The sequence below is a fragment of the Monodelphis domestica genome, chromosome 3, assembly GCF_027887165.1.
Source record: "Monodelphis domestica isolate mMonDom1 chromosome 3, mMonDom1.pri, whole genome shotgun sequence".
NCBI classification, from domain to species: domain Eukaryota; kingdom Metazoa; phylum Chordata; class Mammalia; order Didelphimorphia; family Didelphidae; genus Monodelphis; species Monodelphis domestica.
The window spans coordinates 20,973,412-20,999,224 of record NC_077229.1 but is presented as its reverse complement, the minus strand read 5'-3'; the positions used below and the strand labels follow the sequence as shown (position 1 = coordinate 20,999,224).

Sequence of the window (25,813 nt, the reverse complement as noted above, 5' to 3'; positions counted from 1 at the left end):
AGTATTTCTTATAGAAGAGGAGCACAAATACTAATGTCGGTTGACTAAGGGCCTTTTGCCTCCTTGCCATTCCAAGTTCTAAGTTTCTTCCACTGTTTAAGAGACTCTATTGATGTGTCTTTAATCAGTAGCTAAGAGGGACAAAGGCCCAGGTGGGACAGGAATGTCCTGAGGTCATTGGCAGGAAACCCAAGGTCCTTTCTTCTTTTCTTTGAGCTAGTTTCATGGGTTTGGAAGGGGAAGCATCCCCCCCCCACCCAAGGCAGCAGCAGCATGATCAAAAACAGAGGCAAAGAACAGGAGGCTGAAGCCCAGAAACTCAGAAAGACACAATGTCTCCAGGAAGAGGCCTCCAAACCATCAAGCAGAGAAAGAAGGGCTACAGGGGCTGAGGTAAAGATGCCCACATCAAGCCCATTCCAAAAAGAAGCTCTGTTTCTTCTGCCCCTCCAGGGAAGGAAAGGGGATGGGAAGCCAGCCCCAGACTCTCCTGACAACAGGAGTTTTGGAGGGGGCCCTGGGCTACAAAGCCAATACAAAGTAGAAAGTCACTGCAGACTACAAAGAATATTGGGGCAATTTTCTTGAATAATTTCCTGTAGTATTGTGTCCAGGCTTTTTCTTTTGTCATGGTCTTCTGGTAGACCAATGATTCTTAAATTGCCTCTCCTCAAACGATTTTCTAAATCCTCTGTTTTGTGAATGAGATGCTTCATATTTTCCTTAATTTTTTCATTCTTTTGGTTTTGTTTTATAGCAGTGGTTCTCAACCTCTCAATTTGTAGCAATGAGAATACATAATGCATACTAGGTATTTACATCCCAAATCATAACTGTAGCAAAATTACAGTTTTGAAGTAGCCACCAAAATAATTTTTTGGTTTGGGGTCACTGCAACATGAGGAACTGTATTGTGGGGTCATGGCATTAGAAAGGTTGAGAACCACTGTTTTATAGTGTCCTGCTGCCTTGTGAGGTCACTTAGTTCTAGTTGTTGTATTTTGGTTCTTAAAGACTGGATTTAACCCCTGGCTTTTTGGTCCTCCTTCTCTTTCTGGTCTGGTTTTCTATGGAGGTCATCTTTCATCCTCTTTACCCCATCTTTCATCTCCTTTGCCTCATCTTTCATATTCTTTCCTTCATCTTTCATCTCCTTTGCCTCATTTTCCAGCCGCTTGATTTTGGCTTTCAAGACATTATTTTCTCGTTTTAGTTCAAGTACCTCTGTTTCCAGATGACTTATATTAGTTTTTAAGTTCTTTTCCCAATTGTATTCAGCCTCTCTCAATTGTATTTTGAATTGCATTTTGAGTTCTTCCACAGTCTGTATCCAAATTTGCTGGGATTTCTGATTTATCGTTTGCTGATCCCTCCCCCTCTGTTCTGTTCACTGTATAGAAGCTGTCTATTGCAATTTCTTTCTTCTTTTTCTGTTGTTTGCTCATATTCACCCCTTCTTTGCTCCCCGTATTTGTCTGTGCTCTTGCTCCTCTCATTTTTTTTTGTTTTGTTTTGGGGACTTCTGTCAATCTCCCCTCTTGGAGTTTTAACAGACCTCTCAGTGCAGTTTCGGGGGGGGGTTGTTGGGGGTTTCAGCTTCCCTGTCCTCTGGAGGCTTTTGATTGGATTAAAGTCCAGCAGTCAATGAGGGAGGTGTGTGGAGCCTGGGCTTCCTGGGTTCTGAAGACTTTTGATGGGATTAAGTTCAGCTGGGTTGGGCTCAGTGTGCTCTGAGACAAACACCTCCTGGAAGGCTGGAGCAAATATGGAGGATCTCCACACCTCTGGCCAGGCTGCCAGCTCTATGCTCCCTCTCTAGCTCCTTCCCTGCTGTCTGTGTTCGATGCTTTAAGCTTGGCACAGCCCTGCCCACAAGGTACACCCTCCAGAACAGCACCTTTGCTGGCCCAGAGATTCCTGCTGCTGCTGGAGTCTCATTGCTCTAGGTGGGTGGGTGGGGAGGGGTCCTGGGACCTTCCTTCTGCCTTCCCCTTAAACCTGAGTGTTCTTGAATTCTGGCTTTTTTTGGGGGGTGTACCTTTTGAATTGAGTCTGGCAGGAGGGTTCCTTGGCTCTGTCTTGTTGTTAGGTTTGCTTTTCAGTCCCCTAGGAGCATTCAGTTTGTGATCGGTAAGGAAGGGTATTCAGAGGTCTGAACTTCTCCTTATAGGCCACCATCTTGACTCTGCCTCTCTCTTCAGACTACAAAGAAGGGGAGGGAGGAAGGTGGCTGTGTTGTAGGGGAAGCTTACCCAAGTCTGTAGCACTGTCTGGCCCCCAGAAAGGGAGAGTCAAACTATTCAATTGAGAAGTAAGAAAAGAATTTTATTTAAAGGAGAGGTGCATGATGGTATAATAGCCTATTAGCTAGTGGAATAGTCTAGGGGCTAATCAGGTAGCCTTAGGGCTGATGGGTAAATCCAGAGGCTAGCAGAGTCTCTGGAACTGATGGAATTTCCAAGTGTGCAGTAGCAGCTTCCTGGCTCTGGGGATCTCTGTTGGCATATTTATTAGGGTCTGGGGACTAGTCATCTCCCATTCCAGAGAAATCTTCACCAAAGGGGATGCTGGCAAACATTTGGCAGAGGAGAACAAGGGTTCACGCTGGCTCCTTCGGCCCTGACTTGAGAGATTCAGACTTATCAGTAAAGGAAAGGCGTCCAAACCATCTCCACCAACTTCCCCTCAGAGAAAAGAAATAACCAAGAGCTCTCTACTGCCTCCTCCAGCCGGTTAGTGCCTGGCACATAGAGAGCCGGCAGCTGAAGGCCCAACCCTGCTGTGCCAGGTGGTCGCGCCCTAGTGGAGCTCGATGGTTAGCCGCAGCACAGGGAGTGAGTCTGCCCCTCTGTGGCCTGTTTATCCACCTGCTCCCAGCTGGCTTCAGAGAAAATCTCTGCTGCAGCAAGCCAAGCAATTCGGATCCGCGTTGCTTTCGGAGGCGGGGACTGAGCTCTGTCTGTTGGGAAACAGCTACGGAAGTGGTGGGGAGCGAGGAAGGGGCAAGGTCAAGGAGGGGAGCTGGGGCCAAGCCGCACTGGTTTCGGGGCTGCTGACCTCTGTGAGCCCCCCGCAAACACGTGGGTGGCGTTTGAGGTGAGCTTCTGGGCCACGGTAACCCTGAAGCAGAGGCATCTCCTGGGGATGTCAGGGTGGGCTAAGCAGGGGAAGAGAGGGCGCAGCTGTGTTCCCAGAGGCCTCAGGGCAGCACCGGCCACGCTGGCCAGCTCCTCCCCTCCTCGGTGACAGCCTCCAAGGGGGGAGGAACTAAGGCTTGGGACCCCGAGGGACCCCACTGGCAGGTTAAGTCGTGAAGGCAAGAATAGCGGGGATTAAGGCCACCCATTAATGGTTTTCTCCATGCGCACAGTCCTGTCTCAGTAGACATCTGCACACACTGCGTGACTCTGGCTGTGCTCACGTGAACCCCACCGAAAGAACCGCCACCCCCGGAGTCGCGAGCGAGCAGAAGGATGGAGCTAGTGAGGCGGTCCCCGCGCAGGCCGGCCGCGAGGCTCTGGGGCCACGGCTCTCTCGCCACCTTCCCCTCCAAACCTGCCGCCTCCGGGGCAGCTCCTTCAGGAAACAGGCGGCTGCGGGAGGCTCCTCACCGATCCCTAGACTGGAGCAGGAGAGGCGCCAGACCCAAGGACCAGAGCCGAGTCTCTGCAGCCAGCGGCGCAGAGACATCTTACACCATAACCAGGATAAAGCCCACGTGGGTACTAGATCTAGAAATAAGGGTGATACCATCAATATATTAGGGGAACATGAAAAAGTTTACCTGCCAGACTTAAGCATGAGGGAAGAATTTTTGGCCAAACGAGACATAGAGAACATTACAAAAAATTAAATGGATAATTTTGATTATGTTAAATTTGATAGGTTTTCTACAAACATATAGGAAGGCTCATTTCTCAAATATATAGAGAACGGAGTCCAATTTATAAGAAAACAAAGCATTCTTCAATTGAAAAATTGTCAAAGGATATAAACAGGCAGTTTTCAGAGGAAGAAATTAAAACCATGCATAGTCAGATGAAAGAATGCTCCAAATAACTATGATTAGAAAAATGGAAAAACAAATCTGGGGTGCCACCTCACACCTATCAAATTAGCTAACATGGCCTTAAAGGAAAAAGATAAATATTGGAGGGGATGTGGGAAAATTGGGAAACGAATACCCTGTAAGTGGAGCTGTAAACTAGTACAACCATCCTGGAAAGCAATATAGTACCAGACTCAAAGGGTGACAAAACTATGAATACTCTTTGATCCGACAACACCACTACTGGATCTCTATTCCAAGGAGATCAGAGATGAGGAAGAAAGACCCACTTGTACCAAAATATTTTTAGCAACCTTTTTGTAATGGCAAGGAAATGGAAAGTGAAGAGATTTCCATCAACTAGGGAATGGCTAAACAAGGCATGGCATATGGTTGGAATGGAACATTATTGTGCCATAAGAAGTGATAAAAAGTTGAGATCAGGAGAACCTGAAAAGATTTCTATGAACTAATGCAAAGTGAAGTGAGCAGAACCAGGATTACAAAGTATTCAGTAACCGAAATATGTGATCATCAACTGTGAAGGTAGTAGTAGTAGTAGTAGTAGTAGTAGTAGTAGTAGTAGTCTCTCGGTAACCAAGAGTGACGATTATCTTTGTGCGTTTTCATCTATGGATATATGAGTGTGCACAAAGACACTTGTGTGTGAAGGAGATTTAAGTTGAAAAGTCATTGCAATGATTATCCGCAAAGGAAGTTTCTTGGATAACCACAAGGGACTCACGATGAAAGTGGCATCTAGTGCCAAAGAAGGAACTGCTGGAGTCTGAGGATCAAAGTATGTTATTTTCCACTTTATCTCCTTCATGAGATTTTTCTAGCATGTGTCATATGTGTCTTCTATCACAACATGAACAATATGGAAACATACATTGGGTGAAAGAACTGATATCAGAATATTTCATGTTGGGGTGGGGGTGGGAGGATAGAAGGGAAAAATTCTGGATGCTAAAACCTCAGAAAACAAAATTGTCAAAAATTGTTTCTTTATATAATTGATTAAATACCATTTTTAAAGGTGGGCCTTTGTTTACAGGAGTTCTTAATTTGAGGACCAGGAACTCGTGTTTTAAATTATATTAATGACTGCATTTCAATAGAATTAATTTCCTTTGTAATCCTCTGAAATTTTTTTATACATTTAAAAACATCACCAGGCCTCCGAATCAAAGGACCCAGGTTGGATCTGCTGACTACCGATGTGATGTTGGCCAAGTGTCACCCGCCCTCTCCAGACTTGGCTCTCCTCACTGTAGAATAGGACCGATGATAAACACGGCCCCCTGAGCTGGGTTCTTGGAGGGGTTCCCTTCTAGGAGATTTCTATGGATGGGCGCGCAGGGGTGGGAAGTTGGAGTCCAGGCTCTGACTCTGCTGCCTTCTGGAGCCTTAAGGAAGAGGGTGGCCGATACTAGCTGGGCTACAACAGCACATACTGCACTGACGGTCCTCGTCTACCAACCAAAGCAGGAATCCGTATGGCTGAACGCTGAAGTGGGACGTTATTACCATTAGACAAAACCAATCTAGGGACGTTCATTAGGCCCCAAACACTCTCTTCAGTGTTGCTCGTTTCCCCCAGATATTTTCATGCTCCGATTAAGAGAATAAGCTGGTGAAAGGGGGGGAGGCGGCCTTGCTATTGGACCTTTTCTCTGTTCCACGTCAAAACTGCAGCCTCACTTTCTGATGTGCCTTTGGTAGGCAGGAGGGCAATTATGCTCAGTTGAGGGAAACGTTTGTTTGAGAATGTTTACCTTAGATTTGGGAAGGGGAAAAAAGCCGTCAAATATGCGGGTGCTTACATTCTAGTGATGCTGAAAAGAGGCATTTCAGGCCAAACTGAAATTTATCCTCCCAGATCCCACCCAAGAAGCAATTAATATGCTGCAGAAAGTCTGGCTCCTCTCCTCTGCAGAAGGAGCTGGTATGCTGCTTCAATGGAGAATCAGGGGAGTCCATCCCTGACTTGCTGGGTGATCGTGAGCAAGCCCTTCACTCTCTCTGTCTAAGTTTCCACCACCGTAAAACATGGGGATCATAATATTTGCCATGTACCTCACAGGGATGTTTTGAGGATTAATGACATAATGTCTGCAAAGAGGTTGGAGTTCCTTGGAAAAAAGACACTACATAAATAGAAAGTAGGCTTATATTTAGGCTTTGCCCAAAATGACAGGCCTGGTTCCTCTCTGCTTATGAGGTCATCAGAGACTTTATGAAATGTGCTCCAACACCTACTGCTCGAGCCTCAGTAGAGACGTTGTAGACGTCTGAAAAAACTCTTCAGACCCACCTGGTCCAAGGGATGGCCAAGGGAGGGCCTGCTCTCTTTGTCACAGACTCCCACGAGTAGGCAGCTTCCAAGGGAAATGCATTTTGGACAAAGGGCACCGCAATGGTTCTTTGGCCCTCCAAGGAATGTGGTGGAATATTCTTGGAATGTTTTGGCTTGATATGAAACAAAAGTCCAGTCACTTCTTGGATTCAGTGAAAGGCTAAATGTGCCTTCCAGATGAAGACAATTTGGAATTTGGGGAGGATGGGAAAGCTATTTCAGGGAACGGGGTTCATATCTGCAATGGGTATAGCCTTCCTTTGAGGCAGTTGTCGGAGGCCGATAGTTGGGTACTCTGATTGGCAATAGCCGAAATCCTAACCAAAATGTAAACCCATCAGGAGGAAGAGGTTCCTGGTGTTCTTGGAAAGTTCTCAGCTTTTGAACTTGAAGAGATAACAAGGGAACGTGGAGAGAGTCTTCTGATACCAGAAGTTCCATAAATGAAAGACCAGTCAAGTTGTTAAGATCACATCCTCATTTAAAAGCAAAATTGGTCAAACTTCATGTTACATTGAGCCCAAAGTGTCTCCAAATAAGTCCCTTCAGAGAGTGGGTTGTGAGCTCAGCACTCTCCAAAAGCATCAACTGGCAATTTTGATGCTATGTCTATGAAACACTAAAAATCTGGGCTGGAGAGTGAAAAACGTAGGCAATAAAGTTTTTTTCAAATTTCATCCAGATGTTTTGGCCCACTGAGGTGAGCTTTTCTTTTAGAAGCAGCTCATTTCCCCCACTAACTGTTATTGTTTTTGAACACTGGAATATTGTGTTTTTCTAGAGAAAGGAGATGGAGGAGCCATAACCATCTCAGCTGATCATGTCTACACTAACTAGCGGTCCAGCATTTTTAAGTAAAACATGACCCGAGGAGAACATATAAATGCATTTTACAAGCTTTTTTTTTTTAAACCATTACCTTCCATCTTGGAATCAATACTATGTATTGGCTCCAAGGCAGAAGAGTGGTAAGGGCTAGGCAATGGGGGTCAAGTGACTTGCCCAAGGTCACACAGCTGGGAAGTGTCTGAGGCCAGATTTGAACCCAGGACCTCCCGTCTCTAGGTCTGGCTCTCAATCCACTGAGCTACCCAGCTGTCCCCTTTATACCCCTTTTATACCTCACTTCCTGTCTCTATGTTTCCTCCTTCCTGTCTCTATGGTTTCTACTTCCGGTCACTGTGAGCTTGTTAATTCATACACATCTCTGTAAGAAGATAGGTAAGAAGATAAGGTAAGAAGACCTCCAGGTCCTCCATTAATTAAAAAAAAAGAATAAAGAATTCCTTTTGATGGCAGCAAAGAAAAAATAAAATATACGAAAGTACCCTCTCTAGCCTCAGAAGAGAGTCCACATTTAAGATAAATATAAAAGTCAAGAAGAAAGTTAGGAAAATGAGCATACATCAAAAAAAAATTTTTAAACGTAAGGAAAGGAAATTATTTTGGAAACAAAGAAGAGCAAGACCCAGAATCAGAAGAGAATACTGCAATCAAAGTAGCTACATGCAAAATTAAAAAAAAAATGGAAGTTGGTCTCAAGCTCTGGACGTGCTCAAAAATGAATCTTAAAATGAAATAAAAGAGGCAGAGGGAAAATGAGGAAGAAAATTAAAGGAATGCATGAAGAAAATAACACATTAAAAGTGGAAAATGTGCAAAAATTCAATGAAGAAAAAAGTTTCTTAAGAAGTAGAATTGACCAAATGGAAAACAAGTTTAAAAGCTCACAGAAGAAAATAATGCCTTAAAAATTGGAATGGGGAAAGTAGAAGCCAATGACTTCACAAGACATCAAGAATCAATAAAAACAAAATCAAAAGAATGAAAAAATAAAAGAAACTATGAAATATCTCATTGAAAAAATAGCTGACCTGGAAAATATATCCAGGAGAGGTAACTTAAGAATTCTTGATCTATGTGAAAGCCCTGATTTTAAAAAAAAGCCTAGACTTCATATTACAAGAATTTATAAAAGAAAATTACCCTGATATTCTTGAACAAGAGAGTAAATCACTACTCAAAACTGAAAATGAAAATACTACTGAAATTGAAGGAATCCACTGACAACTTACTGAAAATCCAGAAATATTGAGCCAAATTCAAAAGCTCTCAGGCCAAGGAGAATATACTGCAAGTAGCCAGAAAGAAAGAATTCAAATATCATGGAGACAAAGTCAGGATTGTGAATCTTGAAATTTCTCAAATTGTGAATCTTAAAAATTCCCAGACCCTACTTCATAAGATTTGGATTAAGACCATTCCCCATTTGGGCAGTGAACTCTACTTAGATCAGAAATGAAGACCTCTACTCCACCTGTACTTAAGCCTGCTTTAGGGGAGAAAACTCCTTGCTGAACAATGAAAAGGACTTAAAGCCATACTTAAGCCATGCCTATTTTTAGAACTAATACAAAGGGGTGCTAAGTACCTATAAAGGTCAGGCAACTTGTGAACTTACAAGGAGCAAAGAAGTGGAAACTTACTCAGAGCTTTCCTGGTGTAAATTACTCAAAAGATTAGTCTACTCAGGTGTGAACTAAGAATGGTCTGTCCTTTAAACGTCTACTGTGATTGGTAGATATAAGGACTTAGGGGAGGTGACATAGGAGAAAATGCCCTTTAAAAGGAGATGAAAAGCTCTCTCTGGAAACAGTCAGCTGGGAAAGGTTACCTTGAAGGGTCTCTCTCGAGACTCTCTCGGGGACATTACAGATTGAGGATTGAACTGGTGAAGTCAGCTGAGATGGAGCTGGCCTGGTGTCACTAGAATCCTTGCTTGGACAGATCTTGTGGTGAGTGATTAAGGACTGACTGATCTTTTCTCTTAGGGCTTAGGCCTGGGTTGGCCAGGACTGGCCAGGGCCGGCTTATCCTTTTCTCATTATTTCCCTTTTTCTCTCTTTCTCTCCTTTTCTTTAATTCCTCATTTGTATTAATTAAAATCTCTATAAAACCCAGCTGACTTGGGTATATTTCATAATTGGGAATATTTCCCTGGTGACCACCTTATATTTGATTTAAAAACAAATTATTTAAAATAAGATATTAAAATAAAATAAAAAATAAAAAATTATTTAAAAACAAAATATATAAACACAAAATATTTCCTGCGGTCACAACTTACTCATCCACTCTTTTATCTACAACAATTTAAGTCTTCCCCATTTTAATCACTACAGTTTATGACACCCAACCATTTTAACTGCCACAGGATTACATTGGACTTAACAGCTTCTACATTAAAGAATCAGAAGCTTTGGAATATGATATTCTGGAAGATAAAGGAAATAGGTTTATAGCCAAAAATCACTTACCCAGCCACACTGAGTATATTGTTTCAGGAGGAATATGTTCATCCTGATGAAAAGACCATACTTGTAAACAGAAAATTTTGTGTCCAAATACAAGACTTACAAGAAACATAAAACATAAAAAGGTAAATAAAAAATAAAATTTCAGGGGATTCAATGAGGTCAAATTGTTTCTATTTCTACATGGAAAGATGATATTTTTACCTCAAAATTTTAAACACTATTAAAGCAGTTAGAAAGAGTATACATAGATAGAGGGTTGAGAATAAATTGAAGGATGGCATAATATACTATATATATACATATATATAAAAGGTGAAAATACATAATATATAAATATATAATATATAAAAGGTGAAAAAGAGGGTTGCATTGTGAGAAAAAGGAATTAGAACAGGGTAAATTATCTCACCCAAAGAGTTACAAAAAACCCATTACAGCAGAGGGGAAGATGAAGATGATGACAGGCAATGCTTAAACTTTATTCTAATCAGAATTTGTTTGGAAACAGAATAATAACCATACTAATTTGCTTGCAGAATCCTATTTTAACTTACTGGGCACTAGAAAGGGAATAAGACAAGTATGGATATAATAAAAGTGAGGTGAAATTAAGGGGTTCTGAAAAGCAAAATACTTGGGAGGAGGGACAGAATGAAAGGGGAGAGAAAGAGCAGGATCTAAAAGTAAAGATAAGATGGAGAGGAATACACAGTTGGTAATCATAACTATGGATGTTAATGGGATGAACACACCCCAAAAATGGACATGGATAACAGAGTGGAATAAAAAAAACAGACTCCTATGAAATGTTGTTTACAAGAAACACATCCGAGGCAGGGAGACACATACAGAATACAGGTAAGTGGCTGGAGCAGAATTTATTGCGTTTTGGATGAAGTTACAAAAAGCAAGAGTAGCTAGCAATCATGATCTCAGATAAAGTTAAAGCAAAACTATATCAACAAAATAGATAAGGGTACAAAAATATTTATATCTGTGCATTGTGTGGTAGCAAAGAATTGGAAACTAAAGGGATGTCCTTCAATTGGGGAATGGCTGAACAAAATGTGGTGTATGATGGTGATGGAATACTATTGTAATATGAGGAATGACAAATAGAATGATTTCTAAAAGAACTGGAAAGATCTATGTGATCCATTACAGAGTGAAATGAGCAGAACTAGGAGAATATTATACACAGTAACTAAAATAATGTGGAATGATCAAATGTGATGGACTTTGCTACCAACAGCAATGCAATGATCCAGGACAATTCTGAGGGACTTATAAAAAAAGAATGCTATCCAGCTCCAGAGAAAGAACTCTGGGAGTAGAAATACAGATGAAATAATTTGATTTATCTCTTGTTTATTTGGGTATATGATTTGGGGTTTTGGTCTTATAATATTATTCACTTACAAAAATGAATAATATGGAAATAATTTTTGTGTGATGATACATGTATAACCCAGGCTGAATTGCTTTTGAACTCCAGGATGGGGGAGTAAAGAAGGGAAGGAGACAACATGAATCACATAACTTTGGAAAATGTATGTAGAAATTTGTCATCAAAATAAATCAAGTGAAAATAAATAAAATGAAATAGACAAGGAAGGAAATTGCATCTTGATAAAACAATGAATTAGTGGTAGTCTCTCAGTGACCGAGAATGACAATTGTCTTTGTGCGTTTTCATCTATTGATGTACCTTCATGTGGCTTTGAAGTCCAAAGGCTGAGACGCACAGTTTGTGGCACACGGGGCATGGGATGCCAGTTGTTACAGGAGGTGTGGTTGTGGCCTGGTGTCAGCATTCATGTGCAGTGGCAAGACGTCGACGACGCTCATCTTCAAAAGTGGTGGCAGCATGGTTAATGTGGGTTCGCCAGCTGCTTCTGTCAGAGGCAGCAAGTTCTAGTTGCTTTGGTGTAATGCCAGCCCACTTCAAGTTTGACTTTAGCTGATCCTTGAATCTTTTCTTTGGTTGGCCTTGTTTCCTGAGTCCAGCTGACAGTTCACCATAGAATACCTGTCTTGATATTCGCTGTGGGTCCATGTGGATGATGTGTCCAGACCATCGTAGCTGGGTTTGGAGGACCATGACTTCGATGCTGGTGGAGTTGGCTCTGTTGAGGACTTCCTGATTGGTGATTTGGTCCTGCCATCATATCCTCATGATTGACCGAGGGAGCGTTGATGGAATTGCTCCAACTGCTTCATGTGCTTCCGGTACAGTGTCCATGTCTCGGAACCATACAGGAGCGAGCTGAGGACCACTGCGTTATACACTTTGAGCTTCGTCGCAGTGCTTACACTGCTGTGTTGGAGGACTTTTCAGTGCAGCTGCCCGAGTGCCTGGCTGGCCTTTTGGATCCTGGCATTAGTCTTGTGGTCTAGGGACCCTTCATTGGCGATCATGCTGCCCAGGTACTTGAAAGTGTTGACATTAGAATGCTGCGTGCCATTGATTGTAATGCATGGCTGGTTAGTTGGCCTCCCTGGTGCGGGTTGGAACAGCACCTCTGTTTTGCTGAGGCTGATAGTCAGGCCAAACAGTTTTGTTGCAGTGGAGAACATGTCCACAATGGTTTGAAGATGATTTTCTTGGTGGGCCATGAGAGCACAGTCATCTGCAAAGAGAGCTTCCAGGATGAGTCTCTCTGTTGTCTTTGTTTTTGCAGTCAGGCGGCGAAGGTCGAATAGTGAGCCATCCAGCTGATATTTGATGTAGATGCCCAGGTCTAGATCCATCACAGCATGTTGTAATACTTGGGTGAAGAATAGGTTGAATAGCACCGGAGCGAGGACACAGCCTTGTTTCACGCCATTGGAGATGTTGAAGTGGTCAGAAGTCTCTCCACCAGATAGGACTTCCCCTATCATGTCGACATGGAAGAGCTGGATCAGTTTGACGAATTTTGCTGGGCAACCGAGCTTGCTGAGGATCACCCATAATGCGTCCCTGTTCACTGTGTCGAATGCCTTTGTCAGGTCTATGAAGACAATGTAGAGACTTAGGTTCTGCTCAAGGCATTTTTCCTGCATTTGCCTCACCGTGAAGACCATGTCGATGGTGCTGTGATCTGGTCGGAAGCCACATTGTGATTCAGGCAGGTTCTGCTCTGAAACAGATGACAGGAGTCTGTTGAGTATAACACAGGCGAGGATCTTTCCAGCAGTGGAGAGTAGTGAGATGCCTCTGTAGTTGTCACAGGCTGCTCGTGAGCCTTTGTTCTTGTATAGGGCTACGATGAAGGCATCTCTGAGTTCTGGGGGCATGTCTTCCTCTTCCCATATGCTGGTCAGCACTATATGGAATGCCTGAAGCGCCTTTCCATTTAAGGCCTTGTACACCTCGGTTGGGATCCCGTCTTTAACAGGTGCCTTGCCTGCACTCATTTGTTTAATGGCTTTTTGGACTTCCTCTATTGAAGGAGGGATGTCAAGGTGTTCAATGGTGCGGTTTTGGGGGATCTGGTCAAGGGCGCTTTGGTCGACTGAAGAGGGTCAGTTGAGAAGCTGACTGAAGTGTTCTTTCCACCTGTTGCTGATGCCTTTTTTATCTTTTATGAGAGTGTCAACGTCAGAGGATAGCAAGGGAGTGGTGGTGGGTTTTAATGGCCCATAGACAGTCTTGAGGGCACTGAAAAATTATTTGTAGTTTTTCGTATCAGATAAGGAAGGAAATTGCATCTTGATAAAACAATGAATTAATATCCATACTAAATGTATATTCATCAAATGATATAGCCTGCAAATCTTTAAAGGAGAAATCAAATGAGGTTCAGGAGGAAATAGACAATAAAACAATATTAGTGAGGAATGTGAATTTTCATCTTTCTGATCTGGATAAATCAAACCAAAAAATAAATGAGAAAGTAGTAAAGGAAGTGAATGAAATTTTAGAAAAGTTAGATTTAATAAATCTCTTCAGATGACTGAATGGTAATAGGAAGACATATACCTTCTTTTCAGCAGTAAATAGTATATATAAAAAACTGATCATGTATTAGGGCAGGGTCCCCAAACTACAGTCCATTGGCCACATGTGGCCCCCTGATTCTATTTATCCAGCCCCCACCGCACTTCTGGAAGGGGAACCTCTTTCATTGGTGGTCAGTGAGAGGAGCACTGTGTGTGGTGGCACCACAAAGTGCAGCATTGCTCATGTACAGTACTACTTGTGGTGACATAATCCTTTGTGTGGCAAGGTGTGATAGGCCCATCACAGCCAGTGCTGCAGCCTCCACTATTCCAGACAGTGGCATACAGATTTGTTCATAGTTTTTTATAGATCAACCCTCCAATCATCTGAGGGACAGTGAACTGGCCCCCTGTGTAAAAAGTTTGGGGACCCCTGTATTAGGGAGTAAAAGCTCCACAATCAAATGCAAAAAAACAAATAATAAATGCTTAAATCAATAAAAGAGAGAAAAACATATCCATAAATAATGCATATAACTAAACAAACTAGAAAAATAACAAATGGAAGATCTTAATCAAAGACTAAATTGGAAATTCTAAAAATCAAAGGAGTAATTAAGAGAATCATTGACCTATTAAATAAGACTAGAAGTTAGTTTTATGAAAAAACAGAGAGAATTGGTTCATATGACTAAGAAAAGAAAGGAAAAATACCAATATCAAAAATTAAAAGGATGAATTCATTATTAATGAAGAGGGAAGTAAATCAATCATTAGGAAATACAATACTTAAATAATTAAATAGGATATTTAAACAGTAAAACTCAGAAAAAGAAATTGAACATGCCATCAATGAACTCCCTAAGAAAAAATCTGCAGATAGATTTATAAGTGAATTCTATCAAACATTTAAAGAATGATGAATTCCAATACTATATACACTATTTGGGGAAATGGGCAAAGAAGAGTCCTACCAAATTCTAGGAAGGGGACTATAGTGATATATCACAAGGATCATACACTATGACCAGATAGGATTTACATAAGGAATGCAGGACTAGTTTAATATTCAGAAAACTGTTAGCATAAATAACCATAACAATAAACAAAATTAACACAAATCATGTGATTATCTCAATAGATCCAGAAAAAGCCTTTGACAAAATACAACACCCATTTATTATTAAAAATGAAATAGAACGCATAGAAATGAATGGGCCTTTTCTTAAAATGACAAGTAGTGTCTATCTAAAACTATGTGTTACAGCTAATAAATATCATATTGGAGGTTGATAAAGCTATTATGGATAAATACTAATTTTTAGGTAGTAGATAGAATGCTGGAAGGAGTTTGGTACACCACCACCAATTATATATTATCAGAAGAGTGGGGATAGGAAATAGGAGTAGGAAAACAGGGAAATATATCTTAAAATTCTTATATTATGTCTAAAATCCTAGTTGTATACTAAAAATATCTACATAAAAGCCCCCAAATCTATTTTCTTTGTAGTTTCTTTTTGTCTGACAGAGCAGACCTCCTTAAACTTACTCTCACTAAAATGAGATTAAAATTCTATCTAACTTTCCTAAGTTAAATTAATAAGTATTTCTTCTTTCAACCTCCTTAACACCTTAACTGAAATCCAAAACTGCTAGAGGCCAATTGTCAGAGAAACCTCTTGACAGAGAACCAAAACTGAACAGTCCCAGAGCTCCTGTTCACTCAATTTCAAAATGGTCAAACTGCCTGTCACAGTGAATAGATAGTCCAGCTGCTTGGTCTGTTCTGAAAAGAATAGACCCCTCAGTCACTGACTTCTTCCCAATTCAGTATCATAAGATCAAACTTTAAAATCTTCATTGTCAGTTTCTCCTGATAGAGAGAAAACTGAACCAGCAACCAACCAACTCAGACTGAAGCCAGAGCAAAATAGAGCCCAGAATGCACTCTCTTTCTCTCTTTTATGGTTTTCCCTTAAAGAGACAGAGTTCTACTGAGAAGACTTCTGTTCTTAAAGAACCAGAGTAAGAAAAATAAAATTCCTTATAACATATTCCCTCCTTCCCCCTGAGATCCTTTAGGAGAATATTCTCATTAATGGATATTTCAAACTATACTATCTTATATTCTATATTAGATACAGGGAGAAATGAAGAGAAAAAGCAAGCAAAGGAAGAAAGCAAGAAAAAACAAATAATCCTGAAACATGCAAATTACACACTACATAAATTGCAATTATTTACAGTTACAGGATAACATACTTCTAACCATACTCTTACAGAAAGCCCCCTAAAGATATTAATTTAAATTCAACTTACAATTACTGTGAGCAAAACTTTGCAAAAACATTATATACAAAATATACATTATATTTATACTAAATACATGTTGATTGTATGCATGACATATTGGACAAGCTGCACAGACTTTGCATGTGATGTTTGTTATGCCAGGAGCTATCAATGTTTTCTTTACTGAATCTACAATGCCTTGCATTCTGAAATGACCATTCTTATGCATTGATTGGCAAATTTGTTGGTAAACTGTTCTTGGCCGTATTGGTTTACCTTCGGATGCCACCCATACACCATTAATTTATTTGGCTTTAAAATTCTGCTTCAATTTCTTGATGTTTTGTCATTATATGCCATAGATAGATCTGCTTCATTTATGATTGTTAAATTTAAAATCAATTCAGAGCCTTTTATAGCTGCTAATTTAGCAGTAATATCTGCTTGGTGATTCCCTCTTGATACAAAATGAGTTCCACCTGTGTGAACAGAGCAGCGTACTACTGCCAAGCTTTCAAGCAATTGGAGGGCTGATAGAACTTGATTTATAATTTGTGCATTAGCAATTGTTTTTCCTGATGATGTTAAGAAATCTCTTTGTAGTCAGAGGGTACCCACAGCATGAAATATCCCAAAGGCATATTTAGAATTGATATAGATTGTAGCTTTTTCATCTCTTGCAATCACACAGGCTTGTTTTAATTTTATCAATTCTGCAGCTTATGCACTTAGATTTGATGGAAGTGAGGCTGACCAAAGAGTTTAAAATTCTGTCACTAAAGCTGCCTCTGTATGACCCTATGCCATCTTTCATAAATGATGAATCGCCTGTACAAAACACAAGATCTGCATTTTCTAACAGTGTCTAATAGATTTTCACGAGGTTTCTCTGACATTGATACTACTGAATCACAATTTTGACATCATTATCCAGTGATAAGTAAATCAAGAAGCAGTATATTCAGATTTACCTACAATGGGGATAAGTTAGAAGCCTTCCCACATCAGGGATGAAGCAAGGAAGCTCATTATCACCACTATAATTTAATAATGTACTAGAAATGCTAGCTTTAGCAATTAAAGAAGAAAAAGAAATTGAAAGAAAGTAGGCAATAGGGAAGAAGAAAATTAAAGACGAAAAAGAAATTGAAAGAAAGTAGGCAATAAGGACCCTAAATTATCATATTTTGCAGATGATATGATGGTATTCTAAAGGATCTTAGAATGTCAACTGAAAAATTAGTTGAAATAATAACTTTAGTAAAGTTGCAGGATACAAAATAAGCCCACCTAAATCTTTAGCATCTCTATATATTTCCAACAAACTCAGAAGCTAGACTTAGAAAGAAAGACTCCATTTAAAATCACTCAAGACAATATAAAATATTTGGGTGGAATCTATCTGCAAAGACAAACGCAGAAATCACATTAACACAATTACAAAACATTTTTCAAACAAATAAAGTTATATCTAAACAATTGGAAAAATGTTTAAGCCTGCTTAAGGGCAGGCTGGGCAATGAAAATGACAATCCTACCTAAATTAGTTTATTTATCAGTGCCATACAAATTAAACTACCAAAAAACTATTTTACAGAACTAGAAAAAATTATAACAAAATTTATCTGAAAGGACAAAAGGTCAGGAATATTAAGGGAATGACTTATGCTGGTAGAGTCAAGATGGCAGAGTAATCCTCAGCAGTTCCACTCCACCATGAGGATCCTCCCAAACCAAAATTGAAATATCACCACAGAACGAATAGAGGAGTAAAAGAACCAACCAAGAGACAGAGTGAACAGCTGTCAAGAAAAGAAAACTCCAAAAGGTAGGCAATAAATATCTGGGCCACCAGGGTGAGTGCAGAGCAGACCCAAGAGACTGTAGCAAGAAGAGAAGAACAAGTCAAGAGTAAACCACACCCCTTCACCCTACATCTGCTGTCTGATTAAGAAAGGGAGAGGAAAAGTGGGAAAGAGAAATGAAAGTAAAGCAAGGAGAAAGGAAAATGATGCAAGGAGAAAGGAAAGTAATGCAAGAAGAAATGGGCCGATTAAAAAAGGAGAACCACAAACTGACAGAGGAAAATCAGGCCCTAAAAATCAGAATTGACTATATATAAAGTAATGATTTCATAAGAAATCAAACAATAAAGCAAAATCAAAGGAATAAAAAAATAGAGAAAAAATATGAAATATCTTATTGAAAAAACAACTAATGCAGAAAATAGATCTAGGAGAGACAATTTGAGAATTATTGGATTACGTGAAAGCCATGATCAAGGAAAAAGACCTTCCATACCATATTACAAGAAATTATCAAAGATAACTGCCTAGAGATCCTCAAACAAGAAAATAAAATTGAAATGGAAAGAAGTCACAGATCACTTCCAGAAAGAAATCCTCAAAAGACAACTTCCAGGAATATAATAGCTAAATTCAAGAAACACACAATTGAATGTAATGGACTTCTCTACTAGCAGCAATGCAATGATCCAGGACAATTCTGAGGGACTTATGAAAAAGAAGCTATCCACATCCAGAGAAAGAACTGTAGGAGTAGAAACACAGAAGAAAAACAACTGCTTGATCACAAGGTTCGATGGGGATATGATTGAGGATGAAGACTCTAAACAATCACTCTATTGAAAATGCTAATAACATGAGAATAGGTCTTGATCAACGATACATGTAAAATGCAGTTTATTAATAGCTTGTTGGCTATGGGGGGGGGGGAGAACATGAATCATTTAACCATGGGAAAATATTCTAAATTAATTAAACTTAATAAATAAATTCAAGAGTGACCAAGCCATGAAAAAAAAATACTTCAATCTGTCAGAAAGAAACCATTCAAATGCCATGGAGCTACAATCATGATCACACAGGACATGGATATTCAATGAGTTAGAAGGTTTCCAAGTATTCCTGAGGAATAAGCCAGACCTAAACAAAAAATTTGAAGTCCAAACATAAGACACAAGAGAAGCCCCCTCCCCAAAATAAATAAGAAAAGAGAAAATTTAAGGGACTCATTAAGGTCAAAATGTTTATATGTCTACATGGAAAGAGGATTTCTTTAATTCTCAAAAATTACTATTAGTAAAATATTTGGGATTCATCCTGGCTGTGGGTGCCCACTCTATTTCTCCAAAACAAATGGAAAATATTAAAAATTTAAGTGCTCCTACCACTAAGAAACAGTTTAGAGCAATTTTAGGAGCAACAAGGTTTTGTAGACAATGGATTCCTTGCTATGGGGAAATTACTAAACCACTTATAGCACTAACAAGGGATTTGGTCCCTGAACCCCTCAAATTAGAGCCAGAACACCTGTCAGCTCTATCATATCTAAAACAGGCTATCCTGTCTGCCCCTGCTCTAGGCATCCCAGATTACAAGCCATTTACTTTGTATGTACACAAGTGAAGAAGGGTAGCTTCAGCTGTTTTAACTCAGACTTTGGGGCCTTCTCAGCACCCAATTGCTTATTATTCTGCCCAACTGGACCCAGTAGCATCAGGAGCACCACCATGTATTAGAGGAGTAGCTGCTACAATCTTACTAGTGACAAAAACTCTTGATCTAGTATTAGGATGCTCATTAACAATTATGTTCCCACATGAGGTAGAAGCACTGTTGCTAAGGCATAGAACACAGGCATTCTAGGATCAGTGAATTACAAGGTAGGAAATAACCTTGTTAAACAGAGAAAACATTACCTTGAAATGCTGTACAAACCTTACCCCTGCCACCTTGATTCCAGATTTACAAACTTCAGAAGAACCATTATACAATTGTGAAACACTAGTGTCCATGTCAGAAAAGCCTCAAGATAATCTCTTGGACACTCCCTTAGACAATCCAGATCTGGTCTTATTTACTGATGGTTCCTCTTTTATGAGGGATGGCATATGTTACACAAATATATACAAGAGGAAGTCATTTTACTGATTCTGTCCTAAATCAGATATACTCTTGCTTGGGGATAACTCCTGAATTCCATTTTCCATATCATCCCCAGAGCTCAGGCCAAGTTGAAAGAATGAACAAAGAACTTAGAAAACTACGGTTGGCAAATTATGCACGGAGACACATTTTAAATGACCTGAAATTCTCCCTCTGGCCCTATTTTATCTTAGAAGCAGGCCTAGAGGAGACCAACACATCTCACTATTTGAGATGCTTTTTGGGAATCCATCTATACAGGCTAAACCTTTCTCCCCTGCATTTATATCACTATTAGGGCGAGATACTACTATTGCTTCCTATATACGGGAATTACAGCACAAACTGTGTGAACTCCATGAATCCAGAGCTGCAGTACAAGCCAGACCACTAGACTTTTCACTTCATGACCTGAACCCAGGAGACAAGGTGTATATTAAGAATTTCCAGCGTACTGGAGTAACTCAGCCTTCCTGGGAAGGGCCATTCCAAATGTTGTTAACTACTCCAACATCTATAAAGATTGGAGAGAAGGACTCTTGGATTCATTGCTCACATGTGAAGAGAGCATCTTCTGTTGAGACTGATTGACTGTGCCCTATCACATGCATTGCAGATAATAATCCATTGACAAGTGGATGCTGTTTTTTGAGAACACATTGAATTCATGAGTTTTTCTCTCTCCCTTATTTTTATTATTGCTTTTCTTTTATTTTGATTAGAATATTTGATTCCCCCCTTTTTTTCTCATTTCTTGTACTAAAGGTACATACAATTATTTTTTCTGCAGTAATATGTTATATACATATATGTGTGTGTGTGTGTGTGTGTGTGTGTATAACATATTAATGTATACCCCAAAGCTTTAAACTTTGGGAACCTGCCATTTATTGATAAAATGTTATGGGACTGTGATTAATGTTTGTGTCTGATTCTAGGAAATGGGATAAAAACGAGGAACACAGACTTAACCTGAATAGTGCCAAAAAGAGCACACAGGTAAAAAAACTAGTGTGAGTTTCTAGGTTGCGAGGCTTGACATATGTTAAGTTGTAGGACTTCCTTGTATCTACACTCTTTGTGAAGTACTCAGACAAGTACCAAAGTTTGACTATAATCCTGGTTCCCTATATCCCTGAGAATGACAAAAATCAGAGCAGGGAATGACACTTCCCTATCAAAATAAAATTCTATTTCTTTTTCTTCTTATAGTATGGCAACTTCCTGTAGTCTTGGCTGCAAATGGGTAAGTGAAATATTACTGCATTCTATCCTACTGACTTGTGTGATAGAAACTATTTTAAATTGGACCTATACAAGGGCCTGTTAGAAATTTATTAAACCAAAACAAGGGCCTATTTTGAATTTTTTCTTTCCTTCCATTCCCCCCCCCCTTTTCTTATGTTTTTTGTTGTTTTTCTCTTCTTTTGATAATTGACTCATACAACCCCATAACTCAACATTGCATCCTGATCTGAACTGGATGTTTTTTTAACACCCACTTCAAGGGGGATTGTATTTTAATAAAAATTCAAGATTTTGAAATTTTGTTCAAAAAAAGATCTTCAAGGAAAGAAACTTGCTAACTCCTAAATCCAGAGAATGAACTGTTGCAGAAAGATGCCAGAAAACCTACACTACATCAAGAAGATCCAGAACAAACTTTGGGTGTGGTTGATTGAACTGAAGTTTGATTGAACATTTATTTGAATGTATACTCCTATGCCATAAGGGGACTGCCCCTAATTTGACTTTTGTCAATGTGCCTAGCAAAACATTGCTTTTGCTTTCTCTCTTTTCTACTTCTTCCTAACTATTGTAATCTCCTCTTAGAAACTGAATATTGTATACATCTGTAGTTAGAAGTGCTTTAGGACTACAAGATGATTATATTAAATGATCAATGGGGAAACTAGTCTCCCCATGATCATCAGGGTGGATTGTGAAGATTGGATTTAGCTATTTCCTGATTGTAACAATGAAGATACTTAGTTTTTTGTTTTTTTTAAACCCTTACCTTCCGTCTTGGAGTCAATACTCTGTATTGGCTCCAAGGCAGAAGAGTGGTAAGGGCTAGGCAATAGGGGTCAAGTGACTTGCCCAGGGTCACACAGCTGGGAAGTGTGTGAGGTCAGATTTGAACCTAGGACCTTCCATCTCTAGGCCTGACTCTCAATCCACTGAGCTACCCAGCTGCCCCTGAAGATACTTAGTTTAACAAAATCAGGAATGTCTTGGGAACTCTAAATTATTCTACCCTACTTAGACCATACTTTGGGGAAGATAAAGTAATCTCCTGATTGAACAATGAAGGTACTTAACTCTTCCCTTATTGTGAAGCTAGAACTTTAAGCTAAGTCTATTTTAAGATCTTAATACAAAAAGGTGTTAAGTAACTATAAAGGTTAAATTAATCACAAAAAGTTAAGTAACTCACAAAAGTTGAACTTAACAAAGTGTTAAGCAACTCTAAAGATATAATCTAATCAATGAAGATGAGAACTAAAAAGAATGGGCATTTAGAGGAGGAGACACAAGAGTGAAAGGTCCATATATTGGCTCACTTCCTCTCTCTGGTACCTTTTGCAGCGGAGAGTTGGCTGATAGCAGCATGTTGGGCCTTTCAGCATCTTAGTGTGGCTACAAGCTATTGTCTGGTTCGGTGGTGAGTTTCTGGCTGAGTTTCCCTCCTTTACTTTTCCAACTTTATCCTCTTAGAAGCCTCTAATCTTCAGAGACCTAGAGGCAGGAATTTTAAACTCCCCCTGGCACAGGCTAGGCAGGAGAAATCCTATATCCTCTTTACTTCTTCTCCTTAAATTCCTTCCCTCTATATTAATTAAATTACCACAAATTTCCAGACTGACTTGGGTATTTTATTTGGGATTTCTCCTGGCAGCCAATTAAATGTAGATTTTAAGTCACAATCCTAAAATTATCTTCACATAACCATGGAAAAATATTTTTAATCATCTAATTAAATAAAAATTTCAAAATAAATAAAAAATAAAACACTTCAAATTATCAATTAAAAAATAAATTGTTAACCCCCCCTTCTGACTGGAAAAGTAAAACATGAAGAAACTGAGCATGATTGTTTGGATATTATTGATTTTCAAACCAAAGTCAGGGAGGATTTACAGGAAACACCTATCCCTTGAGAAAGGAATATCTTTAAAGATGGATACTGTGACAAGGGAATCACTTTAAAAGACTGATATATATTATTTTAAGGTCGCCAAGGAATTCAGCTATGTAATTCCTAAATGAAAATCAAGTCAGCAGTAAATATTTTATGGAGTTTAATTACAATAGGAGTAAGAAAGGAATTAGAGATAGAGAGAGAGAGAAACGGAGAGAAGGGAATAGGGCTTAAATACCCCTTCTGTTTAGGCTGGGCCAAAAGGCCCAAGCCCTTAGATAGCTGGGGCAAAGAAAAGAGATCAGTCCCTATTACTCACATGACCAAAATGGAGAAACAGTCTCAGAGGCCCCCACTTTCAGCTTCCTTCAGAGCAAGCTTCTCAGAGCCCACACGAACCACACCAATCAACTTCTCAAAAACCTCCCGTCTTCAGACTCCCCTGATCTTTAAGGAAACCATCCAAGTTGCCTCCCCTCAGTTCTCACATCTACCAATCACTGTCCATCAATTTCCCTGTGCCAATGGAGGCTCTAGCTTAACCCAGGACCGCCCAGAGGCTTTGCACATGTCTGTTGAAGGTCATATTTTCAAATGATTAAATCTTTGCTCCTTTGCTACAGCCCTTTCTAAATCCTGTTAACCTGAGTAGGGTAGAGATTGGAATAATTAAATTTTGATCTAGGCTGCAGCCCTTACTCAATCCTGTTAGGACTGAATAGGGTGGAGATTGATTCCAAGTATCTCCATTGTATCAATTCTAAAATCAATCATGACTCAAAGAAATTCCTGTTCTATGCTTAAGCATAGGTCAAAGTCCTTTCCATTGTTCAGCAAAAGGTTTCTGTCCTAAAGTAATCTTAAGAAGGGAAGAGAAGGAACCTCCCATGCCAATGGGGTTCCCATTCCAATAGACTATCAGTAAGAAATTTTCCAAGTATGAAATATCCCAATGGTGAAATTTCCAACATTTATAAGTCTAAGGAATTTTGAGGTTTACAATACTCAAGAGTAATATATGGAAAGAGGAGAAATGGTCATGCAATTGTTGATAGTGATAAAGCAGCCTTAGTAGATAAAGGCTGCCTCTGAGCACTTGGTCAGCACAAACCTGTGAGCTATATGCTCTAAATCAGGCTCTGAAAAAACTGGGAGACCAAGGAAGAAATACATATATATGTATGTATACACACACACACACACATATATACTGATTATGCACATGGGGAGTAGTTCATAAATTCAGAAAAATTTGGAGTGAGAGAGGAATGACTTCTAGTAAGGGGAAAGAGTTAGCACATATTGAACTGCTGAAGAAAGCATTTGAGAATATGTTAAGAGTCAGAACAATTGGCTGTGATCCATGTAAGTAGTACACATCAAAAAGGTAACTCCTTTGAAGCTAGAGGAAATAGATTAGCAGATGAAGAAGCTAAGAGAACTGGAATTGAGGAAGAAGATGAGGTACCAATGCTACCACTCATACCATTCTTGCCTGAAGACATAGAAGGTGAAAGCTACAGGAGGAAAAGAAACAGAAGATGGTAGATGGTTTCTTCCTAATGGAAGAGAGATAGTCAATTGAGCTATAGCTAGAGGCATTTTGAATCATGTGCACCAAGGAAGCCACTGGGAAATCTAGAATATATGTAGCACAATGTGTATGCACTGGATTATCCACTGTTCCAAAACAGAAAGTGGACCAGCCCAATGGGGGAAAGGCTCCAGGACTGAGGCCATTCAAAGTATTCAAGTAGATTTTCTTGAGATGGTACTGATTGGCATAGCGAAGTACCTTTTAGTTGTGGTAGATCATTTGATATCTTGGATAGAAGCCTATTCTACTCCCAGAGCAACTACTCTGGTTGTAACTGTGAAGACTGGATTTAGCTCTCCCCTGATTGTAACAATGAAGCGTAACAAATAGATAATCTGTTGAAACAATTTCTGGTTGTAATAAATAGTATATACTCTGGCAGCTAGAGAGGTACTAGGGAAACTTGAGGGTGCCTAGTTGTAATGGTGAAATACTACTACCAGGGGAAATTTCAGGTTGCCTAGTTATAATGGAGATAGATGAGAGATAATGAGAGATGCTGCTAGAGGGGTTACTCTGGGTTATTCTGGGGTTTGCCTATTGATCCCTGCTGATGGCTAATTAATATTTTTCCTACCACTCCTCCCTCACTCCCTCCTCTTTCCACCCTCTTTCTCCTGCATTCCTTCCCCTACCCCCTGTTAGTCAGTCACCTTTCTATATAACTGAAAGGTGAACTAAGAGATCTAGAGAAGATGCTCTTGTTTTCTTTCTCAGGTAAGGAGGCTTATTGGGAAAGATAGGACAGGATGAAAATTGAGGTGAGAGGGATGAGATTTTCCCTACTCTACAAGGAAGGGCTATGACGGGTTTTGGGAAATGTCAGTTCTGTCACAGCTGTGACTCAGGGACAGTCAGAGAGATGGAGGACAACTGTTTTTTTTTTACTTTTTAAACATTATTTTATTTGGTTATTTACAAACATTATTCATTGGAAACAATGATCATTATCTTTTCCTCTCCCCACCCCCCTCCCACCACTTCTCCCATAGCCGACGCACAATTCCACTGGGTTTCACATGTGTTCTTGGTTCGAACTCATTTCCATGTTGTTGGTATTTGCACTAGAGTGTTCATTTAGAGTCTCTCCTCAGTCATTTCCTCTCAGCCCCTGTAGTCAAGCAGTTGCTTTTCCTCGGTGTTTTTACTCCCACAGTTTATCCTCTGCTTGTGGATAGTGTTTT

General features: G+C 39.8%; 1 protein-coding gene across 1 annotated transcript in view; it reads right to left on the bottom strand.

Annotated features, from left to right (window-relative positions):
* Window positions 1-2,350: 2,350 nt before the first annotated feature.
* Window positions 2,351-25,813, bottom strand: part of LOC103092787 (myotubularin-related protein 3-like) — a 93,672-nt gene continuing 70,209 nt past the window's right edge. Inside the window, exon 3 of the transcript XR_008917274.1 lies at window positions 2,351-2,623. The gene's annotated coding sequence lies outside the window, so the exon portion shown is untranslated. The remainder of the gene's footprint in view (window positions 2,624-25,813) is intronic.